Raw genomic sequence first — 19,953 nt, forward strand, 5'->3', positions numbered from 1 at the left:
GCTTGATTCATATGTGTTCTCATATGAAAAAGACCACTCAGAAAAGCTGCCCCCTGACAAGATGACCGTGAGAAATCCCTCCCTTCCTTGTTGACTTTCGGGATTTTTCTTTCCTTTCCGGCCCGCCTCTTACCTCTAGTGTATTCCTTCTTACTTCCTGTATGATTATTTGTTGTGAACAATAGCACAGACTCTTATTAGAGTTTCCCAACTTTGGCACTGTGAGCATTTTGGGATGGGCAGTCCTTTTCTGCGGGGGCTGTCCTGGGCATTGTAGAATGTTAGGTGAGGGCAAGGGCGGGCATTCCTGGCCTCTAGTCACGAGATGTGGGTGGTACCCATTCCTTCTCCCCTCAGCTATGATGAACAAAAAGATCTCTATACATTGCCGGATGCCATCTGGGCAGCCAGATTCCTGCCATTTCAGAACCTTTGCCTTACAGTGATTCTTAGGTGAGCTGAGTGCTGACTTTAGAGGGAGGAGAGGCTTTGTGCCAACATTCTCATCAGCAGAAAGTCCTCAAGGAAAGGAGCCAGGTGAGACGAGAACCACAGTAATCATTTTCCTGTTCTTTGTCATGGTTCTGGGGGCCCACTAGCTCAGCAAGGGGGCTCGCACTGGGGTCTTTGAGGTGGTTCCGGTCAGTAGTGCTCAGGGCTGGAGTCCTCTGGAGGCTCTTTTACTCACACATCTACCTCCAGCTGGGACTTCTCATGGAACCCTCTCCATCTCTGTATGTCTCTTCAGCAGGGTGACTTCAGGACAGCTGGACTTCTTATGTGGCAGCTCAGGACTTAAATACACGTCTCAAGAGAGAGGGGATAATAATTTTTTTTTGAGAGTAGGACATTTCTACCAACTCTTTATGGTTCTTTGTTTTTATTTTTTGTTCTTCATGTTTTATATATTATTGTAAAATACAAAATACAGAAAAGTGCATGTGTTTTAACAAGAAGTTATAAAGCAAGTGCTTGAGAAATCGCCACTCAGTTAAAAAAATAGAACATTAACACAGACCCAAAGTCCTTTCAATTCCAAGTCCCTTCCTCCCCAGAGGGGACCACCAGCCTGACTCTCATAGTAATTTTCCCATGTGTTCCTTTGTAGGCCTGTGTGTGCATTCCTAAACACAGAGGTTGGTTTTGCCTGCTTTAGCATTTTGTATCAAGATGATATGTATTCATTTGTGACTTGCTATTTTTTGCCCAGTGTTTGTAGGACATCCATGTTGTTAGGTGTCTTTATGTTTTACTTTCTCATCAACATGTAGTTGATTCCATTGTAGGAATGTGAATATATGCATATATCACAATTTACTTATTTATGCTTGGTAGACATTAGATTGTTTCTAGTTTTTGGTATTTACAAACAATATTGCTATGGATATTCCTTTATATATTTTGTTCCACATAAACATGCATTATTTCTAGGATACATACTTAGGAATGGAATTAGTAGTCACAGAATGTGTGCAAACTCAGTTTGTCTAGAAAATGCCATGGTGTTTTTCAAGGAGTGTTTTACCAGTTTACATTCACAACAGTGCAATACCTGATCTCCTTATCCTAACCAACTCTCATTATTTTCATACTTTTTAGTGATGTTGCTATTGCTATGATATTCTTTTTCTTGATCAGTTTAACCTGAAGTTTGTTAGTTTTAATAACTTTGGAGCCTGTCAGTGTTCAGTTTTCTAGTTTCCTCTGTTATGTTTCTTTCCTACTTCATTAACTTCTGCTTTACCTCTTGTTTCTTTTCCTTTCTTTGGACTTATTTTTCATCCTTTTCTAACGTTTTGAGAAAAATCTTTAGTTTTTTCATCTTCCATATTTCTTCATTTCTAATATATGTATTTAAGATTGTATCTCTTTTTAAGTACTGCTTTAGCTGCATCTCACCAGTTTTGATATGTAGCTTTTTTGTTATCTTTCATTTAAAATATTTGCTTTGATTCTTAGGTTACTAAGATATGTATTTAAAATTTCAAATGTATGGATGCTTTTTAATTATTTTTGTATAATTCATTTCTAGCTTAATTGCATTAAAGTTAGGGAAATATTCTGTGTAGTTCCAAATGTTTTGAAATGTATTGATTTGCTTCATTAGCCCATTAAAAGATTGTTTTATTTTTGTTTGAATATGTGTTTGAAAGTACTCTTTATTTTTTTTGTGTAGTTTTTCTATAAATTTCTGAGACAGTGTATAAAAATCTCATTTAAGGATATTATGAATTTCTTTATTTTTGTGTAGTTCAGTCAGTTTTTATTTTATATATTTTGAAGCCATGTTATTAGGTGCATACAAATTAAAAATTGTTGTTTTATGAAATTGACCATTTTTTCATTGTGAAGTAATCTTTATTTCTATTCACAATTTTTGCTTTAAGGTCTATTTTGCCCCATTTTAATATAATCACATATGTTTTCTTTTGCTTAATATCTGCCTGATATGTTTTAGATCTGTGTCATGAAAATGTCATATGGAATTTAAAAAAAAATCTAATTTGACCAATATTTAACTTTTCAATGGAATGTGTACTCCATTACATTTACTGTAATTGTTAGTGTATTTGGGTTCATTCTACCATCTTCTTTCAGACTTTGTCATGCATATTTTTACTTACCTCACCTCTACTTTCTTATTTTCTGTTGACTACCTTTTTTTTTTGCATTAATGTTTTACCCACATAAGGTTGGTGTTTAAATACTCTTTATTCTTCACTACTTACTCTAAAATTTATATTATGCCTATTAACTTATTAAAAGCTGAACTTAAAAAGAAATTTTTTCTTTAAGTAAAATTTAAACTTAAGGTAACTCCATTTAGTCCCCTCAGGATATGGTATTTTGCCTGATATTTTAAAGTCTGTCTTTTTTTTTAAACTCTTTTGTTATCAAATAAAATGATAACACTATTTCTCTCACAATGTTCATTTACAGACACTTACCTATTCGCTTTTTCTGTATTTCTTTCCTTCTTAGTTCTCACTCCTCCATCTGGCTGCATTTATTTCTGACTGAAGTAATGCTGCCCAGCCTTCCTCAGCCTGGGTGTGTTGGCGGCAAACTCACTGTCTGATGGTCAGTTTCTCGAGGGGGATTTTTGCTGAGTGATGAATTCTAGGTCAGCACTTATTTTTGTAACTGTTGAGTACTGTGAAGATATGCTTCATTATCTTATGTTCTGAATTTTCTTGTAGTCTGTTTTTCCTGTGAAGGTAATCTTTTTGTCCCTTATCTCCTTTTAAGACTATTTTTTTGGAGGAGGGTCTTTGGTTTTCTCTAGACACACTATGATGTACCTAAATGTGAACTTCTTTTTATTTATTTTGCTTAGGATTCTTTGTACCTTTTGAATATGTAGACTGCCCTTTTAAATCAATTCTGAAAAGTTCTCAGCGATCATCTCTGCTTATTGTCGCTGCCCTTTGCTCTGTCTTCTTCAGCAACTAAGATCACATAAACATCAAACTTTCTCCTGTGTTTTCTGTATGTCTTACTGTCTTTCTACATATTGGATCTTTTTCTCTGCCAGTGCTATATTCTGAAATTTTGTTCAGCTTATTGATGTTTTCTATGTCCAGTCTGGTGCCAAACATAGCCACTGAGTTTTTTTTTCCCTGTTGAGTTTTTACTTTTGTTTATTTTTCATGTGCAGAATTCTTGTTATCACTAGAAATTCTGCTTGTGTCTTTTTTCTTCAGTCTAGTATTTTGCTTTTTTATAATTTACAATTGTGTGTAGCTATTTTCTAGTTTGTGTTGTATTTACTCACATTTGTGAGATGTAGTGTTTCACACTGTGTCTGATAATTATACTATCAGAAGACCATGATACATTGTCTGTTGTATCTCGTTCATGCTGAGCTCATTTTAATTCCTTGGAAACCTTATTAATGTTTACTGCTCCTTGGTTGTCGGCCTTGTCGTCTGTCTGTGGGTATCCTCTGAAGCTTAGTGTGGAAGTTCCTCCAAGAGGCTTCATGTTTGTTTTGGGGCCATGCCATTCAGGGCTACCTCAGGTCAAGGTCATTGCAAATGTGTGCAAATCTCTGACTATAGGTCTGAGATCATAACTTCCCAAGGCAATTACCGGGAGTGTGAATGTATGTGGAGGGGTCAGTGACTCCATCTGATTTCCCTTACTCTGAGAGTTTAATTCCCCTACTCAGTGTCCAGTTCCATGTAGGAGACTAACAAAGCTCCATATGCTGAGAAGACCTGGACTCAGACCTCTGTCTCTCTGGGCCCAGCGGCCCCACTAGAGCCTTGGGTTTGTACTCCTGGTAGTGCATTTAGGGCACAATCAGTTACAGGCTCATATGTTCTCCTCAACTGTCCGGTTAAGGCTTTCATTCAGAAATTGGTCTGAAAGTATCCTCACTGTCTTTTTATATCTTAAAATATTTTTAACACATTGATCTTCTATATTTTATGTGGCATTTTTCACTGTTTTTAGTGAGAGAGTTAATTGCAACAACCGTACCTACCTACTATTACCAGAAACTGTGTGCCGTGGTCACTTCCTTACCAGTGGTTCCCCAGTCTTCCACTGAGGTGTTATTGTTTGCTTGAGTGTTGCCTATTGATTCATTTTCCCTAATGAACAATAGCCCTATGGATAATATGTTAAGATCCAGTATTTACAAATATCTATGCTTATATTTAAATAGACATTTAATTAGTTTATTTTGTAATCATGAAATCTATCATAATAAAAATTGAAAATACAGCCTTTGTTATGATAGGGATGGTATCCTTGTAACTTCATAACTATGGGCTTCATAAAAATAGTTTTTAATGTTATATCTCTTGGGAAATCCTCTAATTGTGTCTTCTTGAACCTGACCAAAATACATGAAATTGAAGGTCCAGTATCCCAAGGAGCATAGCATTATTTGATATGTTAGCACAAACTATGGTTACATTCATTTAATTCTTTCTGAGCATAAGTGTTTAACCCAGATTTTCCCCAGAGTTTAGACTGTTTAGTGCTGCAGAGTTGGAAATCATCAGTGAGGTCTACAGAGCAATCAGAAATTCTATGATGATTTGGTTTGTATAGAGTATTTGTTCCCATTCATAGTGGTTTCAAACAAGTTGCTAGTAGCACAGGGAAAAATGAGGGTTATTCTTTATTAGAAACTTCTGGCAGCAATATACAAGTCATGTAAAATATATTTCAACTTCTTTAACTTAGAAAAATAAAGTAACCCATAATACCTTTTTAATGAGAAGCCTGTCCTTTTATAAGTTTTTAAACTAAAGCCTGAAGGCTAATAAATACTTACTTTAATTAAACCAAAATTTTAAGTTAATACTAAGACTTGGTAAGGATATAGAGCAATGGGATCCTCAGAATCTTCTAGTGGGAGTGTGAGTTGGTATTGCTACTTTGGAAAACTACTTGGTAGTAGCTACTAAAGCTGAACATATGTATGTACCATGACTCAGCAATTTCACCTCTAAATAAATGTTCAATACAAATACTGGCATGTGGTCACCAAAATACATAAACAAGGATGCTCATAGCTACAAAAGGGAATATATCCAAATGTCCATCAACAATTTAGTTGATAAATAAATTATGTTTTAGTTATATGATGTAGTACTATGCAGTAAAGAGTACGAATTGTCTACAATTATATTTAAAAATATGGATAAATCTCACAAAGTTAATATTAGAAGATAAATACAAAATGTATTTTGTTTTACATTAAGTTTAAAACTAGACAAGACTAGACAAGGATAGTGCTTACCAGGATGCTGGCAGGTGATGACTGGAAGGGGCCACAATACAAGGGGACTTTGTAATGTCTTGGTAATACCTTTTTTTTTTTTTTTTTGATCTGGGTGCTATTTACACGAGTGTGTTCATACTGTGAAAGTTACCTTAGATACAAATTTAGGATTAATATACCTTTGTGTGTGTATATTGAATTAAAAAGCTTATACATATGAACATTTTTATAAATAAAATGTTTAGAATTTGGTAAATGCAAGCCTATTTTTTTTAAGTTAACTGATACAAATTATCGTATCTATCTGTCATTGGTATATGGACTAGTATTCTATATGAGTTTTCTGTAGCTTCTGTAAAAATTACCACAAATTTAGTGGTTTAAAACAATGCGAATTTATTATCTTACAGTTCTGGAAGTCAGAAGTCCAAAGTGGGTCCTTGGGCCTAAAATCAAAATGTCAGCCCACCTGTGTTCCTTTTGGAGGCCTGAAGGGAAAATATGTTTTCTTGCCTTTTCCAGCTTCTAGGGGCTGCCTGCATTCTTCTGCTTATGACCCTTTCTTAGATCTTCAAAGCAGGCAGCGTAGCATCTTCCATTTCTCTTTCTGGCCTTTGCTTTTGTTGTCACATTTCTTTCTCTAACCCTGCTGTCTCCCTCTTACAAGGAACCCTTGTTATTACCTTGTATCCACCCGTATAATCCTGGCTAAACCTCAAGATCCTTATTTTCATCAAATTTTCAAAAATCCCTTTTGCTGTGAAAGGTGGCAGATAACAGTTTCCAGAGAAAAGCTGTGGACATCTTTCTGTCTATCATCATTCTACCTACCATAGAGTCCTATTTGGATCAGGGCGTCATTACTATGATTATTTGCACTCAAATTATCCCAGATTTGGCCAGTATAAACCCTTTCAAGTTGGTTCCTGTGTCCTTGTGGTATACCCCATCATTTTTTTTAAATTTATTTTAATTTTGGTATCATTATTATACAATCACATGAGCAACACTGTGGTTACTAGATTCCCCCCATTATCAAGTCCCCACCACACACCCCATTACAGTCACTGTCCATCAGCGTAGTAAGATGCTACAGAATCACTACTTGTCTTCCCTGTGCTTGCCTTACCCAAGCCCCCCACTGTCCCCTTCTCACCCCCCTCTCCTCTGTCCCTCTCCTACTCCATCATTTTTAACTGTTTCTTCATGTTTTAGCACAACAAGAAACTCTTGCTTCAGTTTGTAACTGCCTTACCCTGTCATCAGTCATTTTTCTCTGGAGCCCTGCTTTTATTTCATGGGAAATGGCATTGGAGACCAGAATTGTTGCATTAAATGTCCTATTCTCCTGGGATTTCGTAGTTTCTAGGGCTTACCAAGAGCTAGGGAATATGTACATGTATCTACACATATGAACACACATATGACACACACATATTTTGAAATCATGAGCTCCTACTTACATATACATACATGCACACACATATGCCTGTTTTGAAATCATGAGTTCACACCAGTCCCTTCAAATCCCATCCATCCCCATGGTTCTTTCTTGTCTTCCGCCATTCCATATTTGTGTGTGCCTTCTTCCTTTGTAAAAATTCTGACTTCCAACAACATTAGCACATTTTCTCATCTGCTTAAACCTATAATACATCTGACATTTTTACAGAATTGCCTCACCCAAAACAGTACAAAAACAAACCCAATGAAATCAGGATATGTTTAGGGAATCCCCTCTCGCCTCTGCCTCCCAGAAGTCAGCTAAGGAAGACTGGGTGCATGTACTCAACACTGTGTTTGTGTGTTCATAAGGGACTTGGGTCAGTCTCCGTCTTCCCCTTTACTGTGGTTGTAGTAGTCACTTGAAATACAATTGATTGTCTTCAGTTTGCTTTCAGTTTTAGGTTCACTGACTCCCCTTCCTAGCTTTTGAATATGTAGGTGATTAAAATGCTTCCAAAAGTCAGAACTATAGAAAAAGATGTGTTCAGAGCTGTGTTACTCCTTTTCCTGGATGCATGTGCGTCCTCTCCCTTGCCCCATCATACCTCCTCTACTCATGGGTGACCAGCTTCATGATTGCCTGACTTAGCCTTTCTTTGCTTCTTTCTGTGAAGAGAATATGTTTTCTTATTTCCCCTTCTTTCTTATACAAAAGGTCACATACTGCATTGGCTCTTTTGCACTTTGCTTTTTCAGTTCATAATGGATTTTGGAAATCACTCTGTATGAGCTCATGGAGATCTTGCTCACTCTTCTTCAGAGCGGTGCAGGACTCCATTGGCTGGCTGTGAACTGTAGGTCACTCACCCGTCTCCTATGATTGGACATTCAGGTAGTTTCCAATATCTTTCACTTACAAATAGCCCTGTGCAAATATAATTTCTTCTTGTTGGAGGTGTATATCCATGCCAAGTTCCTAGAAGAGTGATTGTGGAATCAAAGGGTAAATGCGTGTGTAGTTCTGGTAGGTTCTGCCAGAATCCCTTTCACAGAGGCTGACTGTTTTCAGTCCTCACTAGCAGTGTGTAAGAGTGACTGTGTCTCTCCAGTCTTGCCAGCAGTGTGTTGTCAAGTGTTCTGCCTTTAGCGCAAGTGTAAGTCATGCCACAGCACCTCTTTTTTTCCTGCAATCTGATATTACCCTGTGTGGAGCAGAGGGGACTGGCAGTTACTGTGATGATGTCAGTTGTTGTGCTATCAGATCACACTCTTTGAGGTCTACTGAAATGAAGTGACGATTAATTTTCAAGTGTAGAATAAGAATGTTAGTTGAATACTTAGAATAATAAATGCCAGTCTTCAAATGGTTTACTTTCATCAATAAAATAAATTTTAAAAAGACAAAACATCCATGTACAAAAATACAAATATCTATCCATGAAAAAAAACAGAGTATAAAGCATACTTTCATCCTAAGTGATTACATTTTAGAAATATGCTTTTCATAGGTTATAAGATTGTTGCTTTTTCTTTGTGAACGGAAGAAAATTTGAATATGGTTATATGGTTACTTCCATTTTAATGCTGCTGAATTTCAGTATCTCATGTTCAGTGTTTCCTAAAATGGAAAATAAGTTAAATTATAAACCCTCACCTTGGGCATCAGTGGCTTTGATAACAAATAAAATAAGGTTTAGGGTTGTGTTATGTACATATTTCAATGCATTTGTTATTGTTTAGCAGAAATGTCCCAGAGCTGTCTTTAGCATCCCTAAGTTATACACAGTAGTTTCTTTTGGGACATACTATTACGGATCATTAGCAAGCAGTAACTCAATTGACATACATACTCTTTTTTTTTTAATGGGATTTCCAGTTTCTGAGCAATAAAACAGGAAAAAGCCTGTATGCTAGGGAATTTGCATTTTCAAAAAGAGTTGGCATGTCCTTACATGACTTTTAGCACACATGAAAAATCCACAGCAGCAAGAGGGTGCCCAGTATCTACTGTCTTGTAATTTAGATTCATCCTTGAGTCATTCATACTAGCTTGAAGGCTTAGAACATGTTTTATGTCATACATACTGGCAGGTTTTGTCATCATGGGTATGATTTGGTAAACAGGGTCTTTAGGTGTCTGTCCTTTTCCTTTCTTCTGTAGTATTCTGCACTGTTGCTATTTAGCGTTGATTGACATTAAAGCATACCACTTTAATGTGTCCCCAAAGATTGAAGTTCACCATTAAGTGAGACTACCCTCCAAATATTATAATTATAATTATAATTATTTTTATACTGGTATCATTAATGTATAATTACATGAGTAACATTATGGTTCCTAGACTCACCCCATCACCAAGTCCCCCCACAAATACCCCATTACAGTCACTGTCCATCAGCATAGTAAGATGCTATAGAATCACTACTTGTCTTTTTTCTGTGGTACTGCCTTTCCCATGCCCCTTAATTATGCTTGCTAATTGTAATGCCTCCTTTCCCCCTTATTCCTGCCTTCCCACCCATCCTCCCCAGGACCTTTCCCTTTGTTAACTGTTAGTACATTCGTGGGTTCTGTGAGTCTGCTGCTGTTTTGTCCCTTCAGTTTTTGCTTTGTTCTTATACTCCACAGATGAGTGAAATCATTTGATACTCGCCTATCTCTGCCTGGCTTAATTCACTGAGCATAATACCCTCTAGCTCCATCCATGTTGTTGCAAATGATAGGATCTGTTTTCTTCTTATGGCTGAATAATACTCCATTGCGTATACGTACCACATCTTCTTTATGCATTCATCTACTGATGGACACTTAGGTTGCTTCCATTTCTTGGCTATTGTAAATAGTGCTGCGATAAACATAGGAGTGCATATGTCTTTTTCAAACTGGGCTGCTGCATTCTTAGGGTAAATTCCCAGGAATGGAATTCCTGTGTCAAATGGTATTCCTATTTTGAGTTTTTTGAGGAACCTCCATACTGCTTTCCACAAAGGTTAAACTAATTTACATTCCCACCAGCAGTACAGGGGGATTCCTCTTTCTCCACATCCTTGCCAACATTTATTGTTGTTTGTCTTTTGGATGGTGCCCATCCTAACTACTGTGAGTTACTGTCCATCAGCATAGTAAGATGGTATAGATAATAAGCATTTTAAGTGAGGTGATATCTCATTGTGGTTTTAATTTGCATTCCTCTTATGAATAATAATGTAGAGCATCTTTTCATGTGCCTGTTGGCCATCTGAATTTCTTCTTTGGAGGAGTGGTTGTTCAGATCCTATGCCCATTTTTTAATTAGGTTATTTACTTTTTGTTTGAAGTGCATGAGCTCCTTGTATATTTTGGATGTCAACCCTTTATTGGATATGTCATGTATGAATACATTTTCCCATACTGTGGGATGTCTTTTTGTTCCACTGATGGTGTCCTTTGCTGTACAGAAGCTTTTTACTTTGCTATAGTCCCACTTGTTCATTTTTGCTTTTGTTTCCCTTGCCTGGGGAGATATGTTCATGAAGAAGTTGCTCATGTTTATGTCCAAGAGATTTTTGCCTATGTTTTTTTCCTAAGAGTTTGATGGTTTCATGACTTACATTCAGGTCTTTGATTCATTTCAAGTTTACTTTTGTGTATGGGGTTAGACAATGGTCCAGTTTCATTCTCTTGAATGTAGCTGTCCAGTATTGCCAACACCAGCTGTTGAAGAGACTGTCATTTCCCCACTGTATATCCACAGCTCCTTTATCATATGTTAATTGACCATATATGCTTGGGTTTATATCTGGGCTCTCTATTCTGTTCCACTGGTCTGTGGGTCTGTTCTTCTGCCAGTACCAAATTGTCTTGATTACTGTGGCTTTGTAGTAGAGCTTGAAGTTGGGAAGCAAGATCCCTCCTGCTTTATTCTTCCTTGTCAGGATTGCTTTAGCTATTTGGGGTCTTTTATGGTTCCATATGAATTTTAGAACTATTTTCTCTGGTTCATTGAAGAATGCTGTTGGTATTTTGATAGGGATTTCGTTGAATCTGCAGATTGCTTTAGGCAGAATGGCCATTTTGACAATATTAATTCTTTCTACCCAAGAGCATGGGATGAATTTCCATTTGTTAGTGACCTCTTTCATTTCTCTTAAGAGTGTCTTGTGGTTTTCAGGGTATAGGTCTTTCACTTCCTTAGTTAGGTTTATTCCTAGGTATTTTATTCTTCTTGATGCATTTGTGAATGTAATTGTTTTCCTGATTTCTCTTTCTGTGAGTTCATCATTAGTGTATAGGAATGCAACAGATTTCTGTGTATTAATTTTGTGTCCTACAACTTTGCTGAATTCAGCTATTAGTTGTAGTAATTTTGTAGTGGATTATATAGGGTTTTTTATGTACAATATCATGCCATGTGGAAATAGTGACAGTTAGACTTCTTCCTTACCAATCTGGATGCCTTTTATTTCTATGTTTTGTCTGATTGCCATAGCTAGGACTTCTAGTACCATCTTGAGTAAAAGTGGGGAAAGGAAATATCCCTGTCTTGTTTGCCATCTTAGGTGAAAACGTTTCAACTTCTTGCTGTTAAGTATGATGTTGGCTATGGGTTTGTCATATATGGCCTTTATCATGTTGACTTACTTGCTGTCTGTACTCATTTTGGTGAGAGTTTTTATCATGAATGGATGTTGAATTTTGTCGAATGCTTTTTCAGCATCTATGGAGATGATCATGTGGTTTTTGTCCTTTTTGTTGATGTATGGATGATGTTAATGGATTTTTGAATGTTCTACCATCCTTGCATCCTCGAGATGAATCCCACTTGATCATGGTGTACTATCCTCTTACTGTAGTTTTGAATTGGGTTTGCTAATATTTTGTTGAGTATTTTTGCATCTATGTTCATCAGGGATATTGGTTTGTCATTTTTTTTGTGGTGTCTTTTTCTAGTTTTGGTATTAGAGTGATGCTGGCTTAATAGAATGAGTTTGGAAGTATTCCCTCCTCTTCTATTTTTTGGAAAAGTTTAAGGAGAATGGGTATTATGCCTTCTCTAAATGTCTGATAAAATTCAGCAGTGAATCCATCGGGTCTAGGAGTTTTGTTCTTGGTTAGGTGTTTGATTAACTGTTTAATTTCATTGCTGGTAATTGGTCTGTTTAGATTTTCTGTTTGTTCCTTGGTCAGTCTTAGAAAGTTGTATTTTTCCGGAAAGTTGTGCATTTCTTCTTGGTTATCCGTTTTGTTAGCCTATAGATTTTCATAGTATTCTCTAATAATTCCTTGTATATCTGTGGTGTCCTTAGTGATTTTTCCTTTCTCATTTCTGATTCTGTTAATGTGTGTAGGTTCTCTTTTTCTTAAAAAGTCTGGCTATGGGTTTATCTGTTTTGTTTTTTTTTCTCCTAGAACCAGGTCTTGGTTTCATTGATTTTTTTCTGTTTTTTTATTCTTCTCAATTTTATTTATTTCTTCTCTGATCTTTATTATGTCTTTCCTTCTGCTGAGTTTGGGCCTATTTGTTCTTCTTTTTCCAATTTCAATCATGGTGATTTTAGTCTATTCATTTGGGATTGTTCTTCCTTCTTTAAATAGGTCTGGATTGCTATATATTTACCTCTTAAAACCTCCTTCGCTGTGTCCCACAGAAGTTGGGGCATTTTTCTGTTGTTTTCATTTGTGTCCATATACTGCATAATCTCTGTTTTAATTTGGCCATTGATCCATTGATTATTTAAGAGCGTGTTGTTAAGCCTGCATGTGTTTGTGAGCATTTTTGTGTTCTTTGTACAATTTATTTCTAGTGTTTTACCTTTGTGATCTAGAAGTTGGTTGGTAGAATTTCATTCTAAGGCTCTTTTTATGGCCTAGTATGTGGTCTATTCTGGTAAATGTTCCATGTGCACTTGAGAAGAATGTGTATCCTGCTACTTTTGGGTGGAGAGTTCTGTAGATGTCTGTTAGGTCCCTCTGTTCCAGTGTGTTTTTCAGTGCCTCTGTATCCTTACTTATTTTCTGTCTGGTGTATCTGTCCTTTGGAGTGAGTGGTATGTTGAAGTCTCCTAAAATGAATGCACTACATTGTATTTCTTCATTTAATTCTCTTAATATTTGTTTCACATATGTCTCTACTCCTGTGTTGGTTTCAAATATATTTTTAATGGTTATATCCTCTTGTTGGACTGACCCCTTTATCATTACATAAATGCTTTCTTTGCTGTGAGTTTATTTTCTCTGGTGACATGTCCTTGTTTATCTCTTGTTACTTTCTTTGTTTTGAAGTCTATTTTCTCTGATACAAGTACTACAGCATCTTCTTTTTTCTCCCTATTGTTTGCATGAAATATCTTTTTCCATTCCTTCACTTTTATTCTGTGTATGTCCTTGTGTTTGAGGTGAGTCTCTTGTAAGCAGCATATATATGGGTCTTGCTTTTTTATCCATTTTATTACTCTGTGTCTTTTGATTGGTACATTCAGTCCATTTATTTAGGGTGATTATAGATAGCATGTGCTTATTGCCAGTGCAGGCTTTGGATTTCTGGTTACCAAAGGTTCAAGGATAGCTTCTATCCTATCTAACCATTTATCTTTAACTCACTTATTATGCTATTATAAACAGTCTGGTGATTATATCTCTCCCTTCTTACTCTTCCTCCTCCACTCTTTATATGTTAGGTGTTTTATTCTCTCCTCTTTTTTTTTTTTTTTTTGAGAGGGCATCTCTCATATTTATTGATCAAATGGTTGTTAACAACAATAAAATTCAGTATAGGGGGGTCAACGCTCAATGTACAATCATTAATCCATCTCAAGCCTAATTCTCGTCAGTCTCCAATCTTCTGAAGCATAACGAACAAGTTCTTACATGGTGAACGAATTCTTACATAGTGAATAAATTCTTACATGGTGAACAGTACAAGGGCATTCATCACAGAAACTTTCAGTTTTGATCATGCAATATGACCTATAAACAATCAGGTCAAATATGAATATTCGTTTGATTTTTGTACTTGATTTATATGTTGATCCCACATTTCTCCTATTATTATTATTATTTTTATTTTTAATAAAATGCTGAAGTGGTAGGTAGATGCAAGATAAAGGTAGAAAACATAGTTTAGTGCTGTAAGAAGGCAAATGTAGATGATCAGATGATCAGGTGTGTGCCTATGGACTAAGTATTAATCCAGGCTAGACAAGGGCAGCAAGACATCCACGGATGCAGAAGATTTCTCTCAAAGCAGGGGGGGTGAGGTTCTGAGCCTCACCTCTGTTGATCCCCAAATTCTCACCTGATGGCCCCCCTGCGACTGTGCCTGTCTTAGGTTGTTCCTCCCTTGAGGAATCTTACCCGTCTCTGGCTAACCAGTCATCTTCCGGGGCCATACAGGGAAATGTAAAGTTGGTAAGTGAGAGAGAAGCCATATTGTTTGCAAAGGTTAGCTTTTTACTTCTTTGCAGATTTATGCCCTGTGGCTTCTATGCCCAGCACTTGTCTCGAGGTATCTTTACCACCTGGAGGAATTATGATACTCGTAAATTCGATCTGAGGCACGAATTCTATTTAAGGGTTGTAATTAGGAAGGAAGAAGAAAAGCTATAGATGTAGCATATGAAGGAAACTTGGGAGGATTGATTATTTCTTTGACATATCTTCTTGTATAGTACCTTAAGTATGTATAGGTATTAAACTACTAACTAATTTGCACACACATATTAACATAATAGGAATACGGTGACATAAACAAAGCAAATCTATAATTACCATCCATCTCCAGTGAAGCCAAGAAAACCAGTTAGGCACCCTAGGCATTTGTGAAAATTTATCTATGATATGATGGATATTGTCCAACTGTACTTGAACCATCAGACAAATTAAAGCAGCCCATTTCTGGGATCTGTTCACATCCCATATGTTCTTTTAACCATAGATAGTCTATAGTCATGAGATTTTGGAGTGCTACAACTTGCACCCCTCCCAACTCCTGGTTGAGTTCCAACAGTACAGATCCGGTCAAATTTGTTGTCTCACTGTATGCACATGCCAGCCTAGACATCTCCCTCCTCATTCTTATGGCAAGTCCAGGAGACGGTGGGCTGGATGCAGCCACAACCGCAGCATCGTCCGGATCCCTGTGGAGGCTTTTTGATGATCATCCCCCGGCACAAGTCCTCCAGAGAGTGCTGATGCCGGAAGCTCCTCCTCATATCGTAACTTAGTTCATTTTCTGGGTATCCAAGCTAGGCCTTGATCTTCTGCATAGAAACAAAGAGACCCTTTACCCACACTTTGACATGCCCTCTATACCACTGTGCAGAACTCATTGGAGGTCAGCACACAGTAACTGCTTTTTTTTTTTTTTTTTAAATTAAGAGAAAGGAATATTATCAGAAAAGAGTACCTCCATAGCTGATCATCTGATACCCTTTAAGTGATCAACATTAAGGATATTTAAAGCATGTGTTGATCTTTGATTTACCAATAGTTTTATCCTGTTAAGGAGTAATCCCCCTTTTCTTTCTTTCTTTCTTTCTTTTTTTTTTTTTTTAAATTTTTAATCTACACTTACATGAAGAATACTATGTTAACTATGCTCTCCCCTATATCAGGTCCCCCCTAACAACCACATTACGGTTACTGTCCATCAGCTTAGCAAAATGTTGTAGAGTCACTACTTGTCCTCTCTGTGTTGTGCAGCCCACCCTCCCCTTGCTCCCTCCCCCCCATGCATGCTAATCTTAATACCCCCCTTCTTCTTCCCCCCCCTTATCCCTCCCTGCCCACCCATCCTCCCAGTTCCTTTCCCTTTGGTACCTGTTAGTCCATTTTTGGGTTCTGTAATTCCACTGCTGTTTTGTTCCTTCAGTTTTTCCTTTGTTCCTATACTCCTCAGATGAGTGACATCATTTGGTATTTCTCTTTCTCCGCTTGGCTTATTTCACTGAGCATAATACTCTCCAGCTCCATCCATGTTGCTGCAAATGGTTGGATTTTTCCACTTCTTATGGCTGAGTAGTATTCCATTGTGTATATGTACCACATCTTCTTATCCATTCATCTACCGATGGACATCTAGGTTGCTTCCAATTCTTGGCTATTGTAAATAGTGCTGCGATAAACATAGGAGTGCATCTGTCTTTCTCAAACTTGATTGCTGCGTTCTTAGGGTAAATTCCTAGGAGTGGAATTCCTGGGTCAAATGGTAGGTCTGTTTTGAGCATTTTGATGCACGTCCATACTGCTTTCCACAATGGTTGAACTAATTTACATTCCCACCAGCAGTGTAGGAGGGTTCCCCTTTCTCCACAGCCTCGCCAACATTTGTTGTTGTTTGTCTTTTGGATGGCAGCTATCCTTACTGGTGTGAGGTGATACCTCATTGTAGTTTTAATTTGCATTTCTCTGATAATTAGCGATGTGGAGCATCTTTTCATGTGTCTCTTGGCCATCTGTATTTCTTTTTTGGAGAACTGTCTGTTCAGTTCCTCTGCCCATTTTTTAATTGGGTTATTTGTTTTTTGTTTGTTGAGGCGTGTGAGCTCTTTATATATTCTGGACGTCAAGCCTTTATCAGATCGGTCATTTTCAAATATATTCTCCCATACTGTAGGGTTCCTTTTTGTTCTATTGATGGTGTCTTTCGCTGTACAGAAGCTTTTCAGCTTAATGTAGTCCCACTTGCTCATTTTTGCTGTTGTTTTCCTTGCCCGGGGAGATATGTTAAAGAAGAGATCACTCATGTTTATGTCTAAGAGGTTTTTGCCTATGTTTTTTTCCAAGAGTTTAATGGTTTCATGACTTACATTCAGGTCTTTGATCCATTTTGAGTTTACCTTTGTATATGGGGTTAGACAATGGTCCAGTTTCATTCTCCTACATGTAGCTGTCCAGTTTTGCCAGCACCATCTGTTGAAGAGACTGTCATTTTGCCATTGTATGTCCATGGCTCCTTTATCAAATATTAATTGACCATATATGTTTGGGTTAATTTCTGGGGTCTCTAATCTGTTCCACTGGTCTGTGGCTCTGTTCTTGTCCCAGTACCAAATTGTCTTGATTACTATGGCTTTGTAGTAGAGCTTGAATTTGGGGAGTGAGATCCCCCCTACTTTATTCTTCTTTTTCAGGATTGCTTTGGCTATTCGGGGTCTTTGGTGTTTCCATATGAAGTTTTGAATTATTTGTTCCAATTCATTGAAGAATGTTGCTGGTAATTTGAGAGGGATTGCATCAAATCTGTATATTGCTTTGGGCAGGATGGCCATTTTGACGATATTAATTCTTCCTAGCCATGAGCATGGGATGAGTTTCCATTTATTAGTGTCCCCTTTAATTTCTCTTAAGAGTGACTTGGTAGTTTTTAGAGTATAAGTCTTTCACTTGTTTGGTTAGGTTTATTCCTAGGTATTTTATTCTTTTTGATGCAATGGTGAATGGAATTGTTTTCCTGATTTCTCTTTCTATTGATTCGTTGTTAGTGTATAGGAAAGCTACAGATTTCTGTGTGTTAATTTTGTATCCTGCAACTTTGCTATATTCCGATATCAGTTCTAGTAGTTTTGGAGTGGAGTCTTTAGGGTTTTTTATGTACAGTATCATATCATCTGCAAATAGTGACAGTTTAACTTCTTCTTTACCAATCTGGATTCCTTGTATTTCTTTGTTTTGTCTGATTGCCGTGGCTAGGACCTCCAGTACTATGTTAAATAACAGTGGGGAGAGTGGGCATCCCTGTCTGGTTCCCGATCTCAGTGGAAATGCTTTCAGCTTCTCGCTGTTCAGTATAATGCTGGCTGTGGGTTTATCATATATGGCCTTTATTATGTTGAGGTACTTGCCCTCTATTCCCATTTTGCTGAGAGTTTTTATCATGAATGGATGTTGAATTTTGTCAAATGCTTTTTCAGCATCTATGGAGATGATCATGTGGTTTTTGTCTTTCTTTTTGTTGATGTGGTGGATGATGTTGATGGATTTTCGAATGTTGTACCATCCTTGCATCCCTGGGATGAACCCCACTTGGTCATGGTGTATGATCCTTTTGTATACTGTTGAATTCTGTTTGCTAATATTTTATTGAGTATTTTTGCATCTACATTCATCAGGGATATTGGTCTGTAATTTTCTTTTTTGGTGGGGTCTTTTCCTGGTTTTGGTATTAGGGTGATGTTGGCTTCATAGAATGAGTTTGGGAGTGTTCCCTCTTCTTCTATTTTGTGGAACACTTTAAGGAGAATGGGTATTATGTCTTCTCTGTGTGTCTGATAAAATTCCGAGGTAAATCCGTCCGGCCCCGGGGTTTTGTTCTTGGGTAGTTTTTTGATTACCGTTTCAATTTCTTTGCTTGTAATTGGTTTGTTTAACTTTTGTGTTTCTTCCTTGGTCAGTCTTGGGAGGTTGTATTTTTCTAGGAATTTGTCCATTTCTTCTAGGTTTTCCAGCTTGTTGGCATATAGGTTTTCATAGTAGTCTTTAATAATTCTTTGTATTTCTGTGGAGTCTGTCGTGATTTTTCCATTCTCATTTCTGATTATGTTGATTTGTGTTGACTCTCTTTTTCTCTTAATAAGTTGGGCTAGAGGCTTATCTATTTTGTTTATTTTCTCAAAGAACCAGCTCTTGGTTTCGTTGATTTTTGCTATTGTTTTATTCTTCTCAATTTTGTTTATTTCTTCTCTGATCTTTATTATGTCCCTCCTTCTGCTGACTTTAGGCCTCATTTGTTCTTCTTTTTCCAGTTTTGATAATTGTGATGTTAGACTATTCATTTGGGATTGTTCTTCCTTCTTCAAGTGTGCCTGGATTGCTATATACTTTCCTCTTAAGACTGCTTTCTCTGCATCCCACAGAAGTTGGGGCTTAGTGTTGTTGTTGTCATTTGTTTCTATATATTCCTTGATCTCTATTTTGATTTGTTCATTGATCCATTGATTATTTAGTAGCATGTTGTTAAGCCTCCATGTGTTTGTGAGCCTTTTTGTTTTCTTTGTAGAATTTATTTCTACTTTCATACCTTTGTGGTCTGAAAAATTGGTTGGTAGAATTTCAATATTTTGGAATTTACTGAGGCTCTTTTTGTGAGCTAGTATGTGGTCTATTCTGGAGAATGTTCCATGTGCACTTGAGAAGAATGTATATCCTCTTGCTTTTGGATGTAGAGTTCTATAGATGTCTATTAGGTCCATCTGTTCTAGTGTGTTGTTCAGTGCCTGTGTGTCTTTACTTATTTTCTGCCCGGTGGATCTATCCTTTGGGGTGAGTGGTGTGTTGAAGTCTCCTACAATGAATGCATTGCAGTCTATTTCCCTCTTTAGTTCTGTTAGTATTTGCTTCACATACGCTGGTGCTCCTGTATTGGGTGCATATATATTTAGAATGGTTATATCCTCTTGTTGGACTGAGCCCTTTATCATTATGTAGTGGCCTTCTTTATCTCTTGTTACTTTCTTTGTTTTGAAGTCTATTTTGTCTGATATTAGTACTGCAACCCCTGCTTTCTTCTCACTGTTGTTTGCCTGAAATATGTTTTTCCATCCCTTGACTTTTAGTCTATGCTTATCTTTGGGTTTAAGGTGAGTTTCTTGTAAGCAGCATATAGATGGGTCTTGCTTTTTTATCCATTCTATTACTCTATGTCTTTTGATTGGTGCATTAAGTCCATTTACATTTAGGGTGACTAGTGAGAGATATGTACTTATTGCCATTTCAGGCTTTAGATTCATGGTTACCAAAGGTTCAAGGTTAGCTTCTTTAGTATCTTACTGCCTAACTTAGCTCGCTTATT

At 37.0% G+C, this 19,953-nt stretch overlaps 1 protein-coding gene across 18 annotated transcripts in view; it reads left to right on the forward strand.

Moving 5' to 3' along the window:
- ULK4 (unc-51 like kinase 4) overlaps nt 1-19,953 on the forward strand; it is a 735,705-nt gene that overhangs the window by 265,376 nt on the left and 450,376 nt on the right. The window lies entirely within an intron of this gene.

This window comes from Manis javanica, chromosome 3 (genome assembly GCF_040802235.1).
Source record: "Manis javanica isolate MJ-LG chromosome 3, MJ_LKY, whole genome shotgun sequence".
NCBI classification, from domain to species: Eukaryota; Metazoa; Chordata; class Mammalia; order Pholidota; family Manidae; genus Manis; species Manis javanica.